General features: G+C 43.7%; 1 pseudogene; it reads left to right on the forward strand.

The window, feature by feature from the left end:
• The first annotated feature begins 1,850 nt into the window (after positions 1 to 1,850).
• LOC122559271 lies at positions 1,851 to 3,652 on the forward strand (annotated as a pseudogene).
• Positions 3,653 to 10,838: the final 7,186 nt, after the last annotated feature.

The raw sequence follows: 10,838 nt of genomic DNA on the forward strand, positions 1-10,838 counted from the left end.
AGTGAGGCCGCGGGGGGGCCCCGTTCCACTCTCCAACGGCGAGATAGCGATTGTAGCCCCGGGCAATGAGGGCCAAAGGTATTTAGACAGCCGAAGGCCATTCAGCCCATCGAGTTCACACTGTCTATCTGCACAGTAATCCAGTCAATCCCATCCCCCCCCTGCTCTCTCCGCGGTAATCACTGTCCAGGAGGTCAGCACAGCCAGGCTGGGGGACGGGTGGCAGTTTGTAACTAAACTGGGATTTCTGCGCTGACGTTGAGGATAACGGAGTTGACAGTGTAGCTATACTTCCCCTGCCTGTGTTGCAGCTTCAACTGGACACCAGGGAGCAGTGAGACTGCAAGGTGAGCACCGTGCTGTTGTGGGAAAGGCCACGGAAGGTATAGAATGCGGGGAAATAGATGGTGATGTCTTGAAAAATGTCCATGTTACAGAGGAGGAACTGCTGGATGTCTTGAAACACACATATAAAAGTGAATAAATCCCCAGGGCCAGATCAGGTGTGCCCTAGAACTCTGTGGGAGGCTAGAGAAATGATTGCTGAGGCCTCTTGCTGAGGCATTTGTATCATCGATAGCCACAGGTGAGCTGTAGGAAGGCTGGAGGTTGGCTAACGTGGTGCCACTGTTTAAGGCGGTAAGGAAAATCCAGGGAACATCTGCAAACTTACTAACTGTACCTCTTATGTTCGCATCCAAATCATTTATGTAAATGACAAAAGGTAGAGGGCCCAGCACCGATCCTTGTGGCACTCCACTAGTCACAGGCCTCCAGTCTGAAAAACAACTGTCCACCACCACCACCCTCTGTCTTCTACCTTTGTGCCAGTTCTGTATCCAAATAGCTAGATCATCCTGTATTCTGTGAGATCTAAACTTGCGAATCAGTCTCCCATGGGAACCTTGTCGAATGGCTTGCTGAAACCTGAAAAGGTTCAGAAAAGATTTACAAGGATGTTGCCAGGGTTGGAGGATCTGAGCTATAAGGAGAGGCTGAACAGGCTGGGGTTGCTTGCCCTGGAGTGTCGGAGACTGACATGTGACCTTAGAGGTTTACAAACTCATGAGGGACACTGATAGGATAAATAGACAAAGTCTTTTCCCTGTGGTGGGGGAGTCCAGAACTAGAGGGCATAGGTTTAGGCTGAGAGGGGTAAGATATAAGAGAGACCTAAGGGGCACCCTTTTCATGCAGAGGGTGGTATGTGTATGGAATGAGCTGCCAGAGGATGTGGTTGAGGCTGGTATAATTGCAACACTTAAAAGGCATCTGGATGGGTATATGAACAGGAAGGGTTTGGAGGGATATGGGCCGGGTGCTGGCAGATGGGACGAGATTGGGTTGGGATATCTGGTCGGCATAGACAGGTTGGACTGAAGGGTCTGTTTCCGTGCTGTACATCTCAATGACTCTATGACTGCATTGGACAGGCTGAAACATTGCACCAGTCGGGGCAATGTATTCACCCACAACACTTTCCTGTTGTCTCCTACTCCCGTAAATTCCATAATCTGTACATAAAGACAGCAACACTGTGCATTGATGCTGTGAATGGAAATGATTAAGGAAATTTCACCTGCGTTGTGAAAGGGCAGACGAGATACGAACTGCTGTAACAATGCTGCGGGTTGTTGAGAAAGGTTACGTGCAAATGTTTACTGATCAGGAGACTGTCCTGGAAGCAGACAATGGGGACAGCCTCCAGCCCCAAGTGAGAATTGAAGCCTACCCTGCACTAAGGCAGCATTGCTGGATCTATGAGACCATGAACAATAGTGCTGATCACAAGTCAACAATTCTTGTGAAGCACAATAGCAATGAGAGTTCTCTCCTTTTGGTGTGGTTGAAGGAATGGAGAAGCAAGTTCACCCTTGACCTTCCATTTATTGATAAATCAAAAGCCGACGGTGACCATTAAGAAGGAACAAATTACTGCGGCTGACAAGGAGGCTGTTGCATTTCGCTGCCTTGCCAGTGGGTTTCCTATTCCAACCATTCACTGGTACCAGTGTCCAGTGCACAGAGACAGGGGCACGGGAAATGGAACCATCAACCTCCACAACCTGATACCCCAAACGAAGACGCCCATTGTTTCTGAGACTCTGTATGGACGGACAGAGGTGGGGAGTGTGCTATCAGTCCATAAGGTGAAGCCCGATTCCCTGTTAGAATGTTACGCATCCAATAAAGCTGGAGGAAGTTCCTTTTCCATCTCATTCCCTGGTCACCCTGCCACAAATGCTCTGTTCACTCCCTTCCTCTCGGTTGCAGTGGCTGTAGCAGTCCTGCTGCTCCTCTTCCTTCTCCTGCTGCTCTACAAGTACAAACAGCGACCAACTTTGAGTTCTGTTGGAAGATCATCGAGGTGGTGAACGGGAATGATTATACTTTCATTGGCCCCACCTAGCTCTTGTACAATGAGAAATGGGAGGTCCCCAGGGAGAAACACTGCTTGGGTAAGATCCTGGGAGCTGGAGCATTCGGGAAGGTGTTCGAGGCCACTGCCTATGGACTGAGCACAGAGGATTCAGCCACAAGTGGCTGTAAAAATGCTGAAACCCAGTGCCCATTCCACTGAGACGGAGGTCTCTGTCAGAGCTGAACATCCTGAGTCACCTGGTACAGCACACACACGTTGTCAACCTTCTGGGAGCCTGTACACTCGGAAGGCCCAATTCTTGCCATCAACGAATACTGTTGCTATGGGGATTTATTGAACTTCCTGAAGAACAAGGCCCAGTACCTGACCTGGAATAATGCACTGAATGATTATAAACTTCATGCACAGCAAAAAGCCCCTAAGCTACTGCGTCAAGGATTATCTGCCAATGAGGCCCAGGTTGTCCAGTATAAGCCCAATAGTTTCTCAAACAGATTCCTTAACTATTGAAAAAGATTACGACCCGTTGCCATTGAACATTGGATGAGCGTCTCCTACCACGTTGCTAGTGGGATGGATTTCCTGTCCTCCAGAAATTGCATTCACCATAACCTGGCTGCCAGGTTTCACTGACCGAGGGACGGATCGCCCAGATTTGTGACTTTGGGTCGGCAAGAGACATCATGAATGACTCCAACTACGTAGTCAAAGGTAATGCATGACTCCCATTGAATTGGGTGGCCCCAGAGAGTATCTTCGATTGTGTTTACACAGTGCAGAGTGACGTCTGGTCCTATGACATCCTGCTCTGGGAAATCTTCTGATTGGATTTGAGTCCTTATCCTGGAATTCCTGTGGACAGTAGGTTCTACAAACTGATAAAAAGTGGGTTCCAGATGGACAGGCCCAGTTCTGCAACTCCAGGATTGTACAACATGATGAAGTGCTGGAGTCTTGAGCCCATAAATTGGTCAACCTTTGATCAGATTGTGAAGCTGATTTAATAAACTGAGGAGTGTATTCATGGAGCAGGATTATATCAGTCTGCCTGTGGAGTGTGAGCCTCCGGAATCTTCAACCTTCCAGTCTCCAGATCAGCGGAACTGTGAGATGATTGATGAAACAGTATTACTGAGCAACACAATCACCTGCATGACAAAGTTAAACTGTGGTCGTCTTTCTCCCTTAAAGGAGAAAGTTAAACATCACACAACAGCAGGTTATAATCCAACAGGTTTATTTGGAAGCACTAGCTTTCAGGATGCTGCTCCTTCACTGGGTAACTAGTGGGGCAGATTCATAATACACAGAATTTATAGCAAAAGATCACCCTGTCATGCAATTAAAATGATACATTGAACAAACCTAAGTCTTTCATCTTTTAGAATGGGTCACAGGTTTCAGTTCATTAATATGAAAATCCCAGAACTTCTTTTAAGTCACATCCTCAAGATACCTTTTTTTTAATAAAACCTTAAGTTAACAGCTCAGACAATGTATTAAAGATGTGAGGTTAAAGTCTATCTGTATCCCAATCTTGAGTCAGACTGGTTCTATTTACAAAGTAGGAATTTACAAAATGTTATATGGATTGGCTGTCTGCAGCTTGTGTGCTTTTTGATCAAAATAGAATGTATCTGTAAATACAATTCTACAAATGCAAATTCACCCTGTAGACATATGTGTATGTGTGTGTGAATGAGAGAGACTGTGTGTGTGTGTGTGTGTGTGTGTGTGTGTGTGTGTGTACATGTGAGTGTGCGCACGCACGTCAATACAGACAGTCAACACCAACACCTCTACATCTTTAAGGAAACTTCTTCAACCTGCTGTTCCCAAGACTCAATGCCTTTTAATTCTATTTATCTTGATATTTTCACAACATTTTCTGATTGAATTGTTACAGATTTATTTCTACAAGCAGAAGAGATTTATTTGATGGGTAGACCGTTCAGTTGAAGGAATAATCAGACGGCTATTTGAGGGAGAGAGGGTACCTTTTGAAAATAACCTGGCGGTGCATGTTTTTTTTGTGTTCTAAAAAAGTGCTCTTTAATTAATGCTGAGCATTTTCAAAACTTGAAACCTGTAAAGGAAAATGGCAAAGGCATTATTGGGCCCTGGGTCCATGAGATTGTAACTAAATCCCAGGCTGACTTTACACATTAAAAACATATGTTGCATTAAAAGAGACTCCAGGGGAAAGGGTCATTATTTGAAGTACAAGTACCATAGACCCACATGTAGAACACACCTGGATTCAACATTTTTACTAACACTACTTATGCAATGAAGTAACTTTGAACTTTTGTATTAACTTTTATATAATCTGTATTTTTCAACTGCTTTCGAACTGTTTAGTGAGAATTGAATTTCATTTTATTTTTAAACTGGGAAAACTGCTTGAAAAAAATTATACATAACAATTAATTTGCTTATTTCGGAATACTGACACTTGGCCTCTGAAATAGGGAAAAGGAGTGTCGTGAAGTTAAGCTGAGGAGGGAGCAGAGATTAAACTGGTAAATTACTGGAGTTATAGGCGTGCAAGCCATGTCAATCCAACCTGCTTTTGTAATTTAACCCTTTTAGTCCCAGTGAAATGGTGCCACAATATCACAATCAAATGAAAGCAAGTTTATACAGTCTCACTGAGATGTTCACACTCTTCCTTCTTCCCAACAGTTGCTACTACTGCTGTAGTGTTAGCAGACAGCAAGATGGAAAAGGATCTCTTCAGCTGTGTGTGAAGCATCCTCAACAAATTGTTTTCAAATCGCCCCCAAAAGAAATGTAGAAACAGAGAAAATAAGTGCAGGAATAGGCCATTTGGCCCTTCAATATGATCATGGCTGATCATGCAATCTCAGTATCCTGTTCCTGCTTTCTCTCCATATCCCCGATCCTTTTAGCTGCAAGGGCAACATCCCACTCCCTCTAGAATATATCTAATGATATATTCAACAGCTTCCCATGGGGGAAAATTCCACAAGTCAACAACTCTCTGAGTGAAAAAATTCTTCCCCATTTCAGTCCTGAATGGTGTACACAAATGTGGATCAGAAAATATGGGATTAAGTCCCATAGATACCAGAAATGTATCACATGTTTGAACTGGTTGATTAAAAGAAAAGGTTGAGAATCATTCCATGCAGAAGGAAGCATTTGCCCCATCAAACCTGTGCCAGCCCTTTGGAAGAGCTGGTCAGTTTGTTATAATCACCCCATATGCTATTTCTCTGTCTCACTCTCAGAAAATCTTGGATGGGAAGTGATGAGAATTATTTTTACACCGCAATTTACTGCTATCTGGATTGTCATTGCTAGTTATTGCAAGGGAGTGGTATGTTAAAGGAGGGATGTTTTATTGCTGTTGGTGGGATCACAACGACAATAATGTGTACAAATTAATTCTCTTTATTGGAAAAAGGGTATAATTGCATTAGGGGTTCAGAGAAGATTCACTCAACCCATTCCTTGGATGAAAGGATTATCTTTGAAGAAAATTCAAGCTGGTTAAGCCTGTATCCATTAGAGTTTAGAGGATGGAGCGGTGATCCCATTGAAACATGGAAGACCTTGTGGGGACTGTGTAGAGTGGATACTGGGAGACATTTCCTCTCAAGGAGGACACTAAAACTGGAGGGCATAATTTAAGAATAAGAGGTCTCCTTTTTAAGACTGAAAATGAGGAGAAATGGTTTCCTTCAACAGGTTGTTAGACAGTAACATTCGCTTCCGCAGATGGTAGTGGGCAGCTGGATCTCTAAACTTATTCAATAACTAGAATTTTGATAGACAAAGGAGTCAAGGGTTATGGGATGCAGGCAGGAAAAGGGAGCTGAGATCGCAGCCAGATCAGCCAATGTTTTATTGAATGCTGGAGCACTATGAAAAGTGTCTACTCTGTTCCTTAATCCTATGTTCCAATATTCTGTGTTTCTGCTGGAACAGGCACTGGAAGCAGATTCCAATGGTAACTTCTAAAAAACATGAAATAAATAATTGAAAAGGAATCTATTTGATGGGGTGTGCAGGGAGTACAGCTGAAAGCAATTCAGTCCATTGAGCCATTTAATACAATCTTGGTTGATTGAGTATTTCAGCGTTTTTTCACTTATGGTATCCTCACAAAATTTCAGAGATAGGTTTTTGATTCCAGTCAACCCCTACTTTAAATATACTTGAAGATTGAGCTTTGAGAGGCATTTACTCATGAATTGGCCCTAACAGCTTTCTGTGGTAGAGTATTCGATAGGTTTTACAGCTCTGAGTGAAGAAATTCTTCCTCATCTTAGTCCTGAATAACGGGATAAGGACCATGTGCAGGCAGGCGGGATTAGTTTAGAATGGCATCATGGTCAGTGCAGACATAGTGGGCCGAAGGGCCTGTTCCTGTGCTGTAATGTTCTGTGCTTCAGAGGCCTGTCATGTAGAGAATTTCAAAAACTCATGAACCTCTCAATAAAAGTGCTTTTTTCATTTCGGTCCTAAGTGGTATCGTCGATATTTTAATATTTTGCCCTTAGTTCTGGGGAGCCTCCTGAACAGAGGATACATTTTAGCTGCTTCTACCCTGGTCTATCACCTTAAGGATGTTGGATGTTTCAATGAGATCACTTCATTCTTGGAACCCTAGGGAATGCAGGCCCTGTTTGTCTGATTTCTCTTCACAGGACAGTCACACCATCCTGGGAACGTCGGGTGAGCCTTTGTTGCATTCTCTCCATAGCAATAATATCTTTCCTGAGGGAAGACCAAAACTGTACATACTACTCCTAAGCTAGACTTCACTGCCCCTCCAATAAAACCTTCTTGTAATTCAGGCCTCCTAATGGCTTCTTACACATTAGCCTTCAGTGGCTTATCATGAAGAACGCATATGTCCCCTTGTACATGTACACATTTCAACCCTCAGCATTTAAGAAATACTCTGCACATCTGAATCTCCTACTACAGTGGCTAACCCCACATTTTCCACATTATATTCCATCTGTCCATTCACTAAGCCTGTCCAGGTTCTTCTGAACCCCCTTTACACCTTCCTTCCAACACAAATTCCTGCTTAGCTTTACATCTGCAAATTTGGGAATGTTACTTCTGGTCCCCACCTCCAAATCACTGATATATAATATGAACAGCAGGGGTTCACTGACTCTGTGATAAATTAAGACGAGAGAATAGGTGGTTTGGGTTCCCAAACAGAAGTCCGATGGATGACCCATACAAAACATTAGGCGATGAACAATAGCCATTGGGAGGTCTGAAGATTTTAGACATGGTAAAGTCAGCCCAACAGCAAATTTGACAAAACAAAATGGGCTCAAAAACTAAAGAATTAATTGGACTTTGGCATCAATATTGTCAGGAATTTAAAGATACTTTTTTACTAGCCTCTTGGTATGAAAATGCCACTAAATTGGGCATCAAATTGACCAAAGGAGGTATTCTTAAACCAGTTGAAGTTCTTAGAAAAGAACATGCACATGAGAAAAGATTACAATCTGAGAGATCCCTATGTAAATGCGTATAACAATACTAAAGAACTGCACAGTTCAATGGTTGGCCTTAAATTAACGAGGGAGACTTTGAATATGCAGATCTTAATTATTGGACATCAATAATTCAAAAAGGGGGAAGTGAATCTACATGGAGGGTCCCATCAAATTCCATTTAAGTCAAAAGACAATGTAGCTTAGTGGGGATACTGTTGATAGTCAACTAGGACTCACTGCTGAGGTGACACCATATCTGGGAAAACACCAAACAGTCAAGTCTGCAAGTGGCAAAGGTGTAATGTACAGCAGTTTCAGTGACAAATTACTGAGAAGGAGGCAAAGGTGCAAGTAAACAACCTCTGAGCAACGGATGTGAAGCTGGGACTTCAATTCAAACTCCAACTAGTACCAAGATAGAAACTGCAGCCTGACAGTGGATGATGGCTCTGATCTCAGCTCTGATCTCCAGCATCTGCAGACCTTACTTTCTCCTCGATAGCTTAAAATGTCCAAAGTTTGATTTGAAGAAATTCTGGGTCACTCAACACTACATTTTGGAATAGTAGTCGAGCAGTATAGACAGAGAGTGGACAAGTTAGGAGGCTGTTGGAGGAGGCAGTGTTGCACATCAGTTGACATGGGAGACATTAGGGAATTGTCTGTGAAGTTAGAAAGGGGTGCAAGGAGCAGAAAGTGAATCCAATGGATAAGTAAAGTGAGGATAATAGCAATAGATTTGATGACATTACAGATCAAATGAATAAACAAATTTTATAGTTGATAAATTTATTAAATGTACTGTCTATAGTAACAGAGCTGAAAATGTGTTGCTGGAAAAGCGCAGCAGGTCAGGCAGCATCCAAGGAGCAGGAGAATCGACGTTTCGGGCATGAGCCCTTCTTCAGGAATGAGCCCTTCTTCCTGAAGAAGGGCTCATGCCCAAAACGTCGATTCTCCTGCTCCTTGGATGCTGCCTGACCTGCTGCACTTTTCCAGCAATACATTTTCAGCTCTGATCTCCAGCATCTGCAGTCCTCACTTTCTCCTGTCCATAGTAATAGCAAAGGTTTAGTTGACATTGGCAACTGTTTGGTAGATGCAGCAGCAAAAGCTGCCTCTAAAGGGGGATCTTATAGTTGTGCCCAGAATGATGAGGCAGCCTACAAATTCTAACAAGAACCAGTCTACTTCGGATGTATTAATGCCAACCATCCAAGATGTTGTTAATTTCAGGGGGACACCCTTGACACTGAGAAGCTGTTATGGTCTGAGTTGGGCTGTTTATATGATCCTGATGCTCAACTCTGGACTACTCCCGTGGGTCAAACTTGTATGTCTGATTAACTTGTTCAATGGGTTATTGAATGTGTTCATTGCGCAGCTCATTGTGGTGCCAGAGTGGTTAGTGACTTCCTCTGAGTACCCTGGTGGCATCCCCGCCTGCAGTTTATTAGCTCAGAGGGTTATTGACCAATGCTTGATCTGTCTGGAGCATAACCCCGGCAAGAGCGTTCCCTGTGATCAGGGGAAGATACCCATTGCCTGGCAGCACTTTTGAGATACTCCAACTGGACTACATTGAGTTGAGTAAATGCGAATGATTATCATTGATGTCTTTTCTAAGTGGATTGAAGCCTACCCTAATACTAATGCTACTGCTGAGACTGTAGTGAAGATTTTGCTTCAGGAAATTATTCCCCGCTTCAGTATAACTGCGTGCATTAACTTGGATTATGGACCACACTTTGCTAATATTAATGAAGAACTCTGTTCCCAGCTTTCTATTTGTCTGCAACTGCATTGTGCTTATCATCCTCAGGCTACTGGCCTTGTTGAACTCTTAAGACTAAACTTGCCAAAGTAATGACTGAGACTGTCCTCTCCTGGGTTATGCTGCTCCCTATGGCCTTATTCCAGATGTGATCCACGCCTGCGGGCAAGACACGACTGTCTCCAGCTGAGATGCTCTACGATCACCTGCTCCACACTCCTTGAGGCTCTCTCCTCAGTCCACTTCCACCACATGACCGAAGCAATGATTGGTCATGTTCTTGCTCTAACTAACGTTATGTGTGTCTTTCACTCCCTTTCAGCCTCGTCATGAGTGTGTGCTAGTCAAGAAATGGATTCACAAGGGTCTCCAACCTCATTGGGATGGCTCCTTCCAGGTTTTACTTACCACCCGTACGGTGGTCAAAGTCACTGGTCGCTCGACTTGGGTCCACCTGCACCATTGTAAGTTGATTGGCCGTGCCAATCAAAGGGGAATACAAGGAGAGGATACTGGAATCCTAGGAAACTGGGATTCTGTCCATTTGGGTTTTTGAATTTTGCTGTTGTTTTAATGCTATTCTTATTACAGATACTTGAACTAAGAGGAGAGACAGGTGGGGGATCGCCTACTTATTAATACAGGCTCACAGAACACTCGTTTACCGGTGTGTTTATTGACCAATAATGGAACCAAGAGGACCCCACTCTGCCCCCACACCTCCGGTGTCCAGATCTTCAATTTAACTTTAACCTACCCAAACCAACCAGAGAGCGGTATTGTGCCAAATCTGTATTGTGCCAAATCTGTCAGTCAGTGGATGAGCTGCACATTAACTCAGGGGTGCAGGAGGCTGGGTACTTGCTGTCACAATTAACGTGAGCTCCTGTTGTATATTCTGAGAGACTGATGTTCGCTGAGTACAGGAAGAAGAGACCAACTTCTCAGAGCAAGAAGTGTGCATGGAAGTCATTATGGACTGTGGTCTCTGCGACCTGGAGACAGTGCACCCACAGGGTGTAAAACCTCAGCAGGATGGGAAAGCTAAACAGCATTATCTTTTTTGGTGTTAAGATGTGAACTCTTTTCCAGAATTCTTCTGAACAGCAATTGCCTAAACAATACACTGTGCAGCTCTATGCATTCTCTCCAGGCCAGTGAAATGTGACAGTTATTGTCCTCCTTA

The sequence above is a fragment of the Chiloscyllium plagiosum genome, chromosome 18 (genome assembly GCF_004010195.1).
Source record: "Chiloscyllium plagiosum isolate BGI_BamShark_2017 chromosome 18, ASM401019v2, whole genome shotgun sequence".
Taxonomy (NCBI): Eukaryota; Metazoa; Chordata; class Chondrichthyes; order Orectolobiformes; family Hemiscylliidae; genus Chiloscyllium; species Chiloscyllium plagiosum.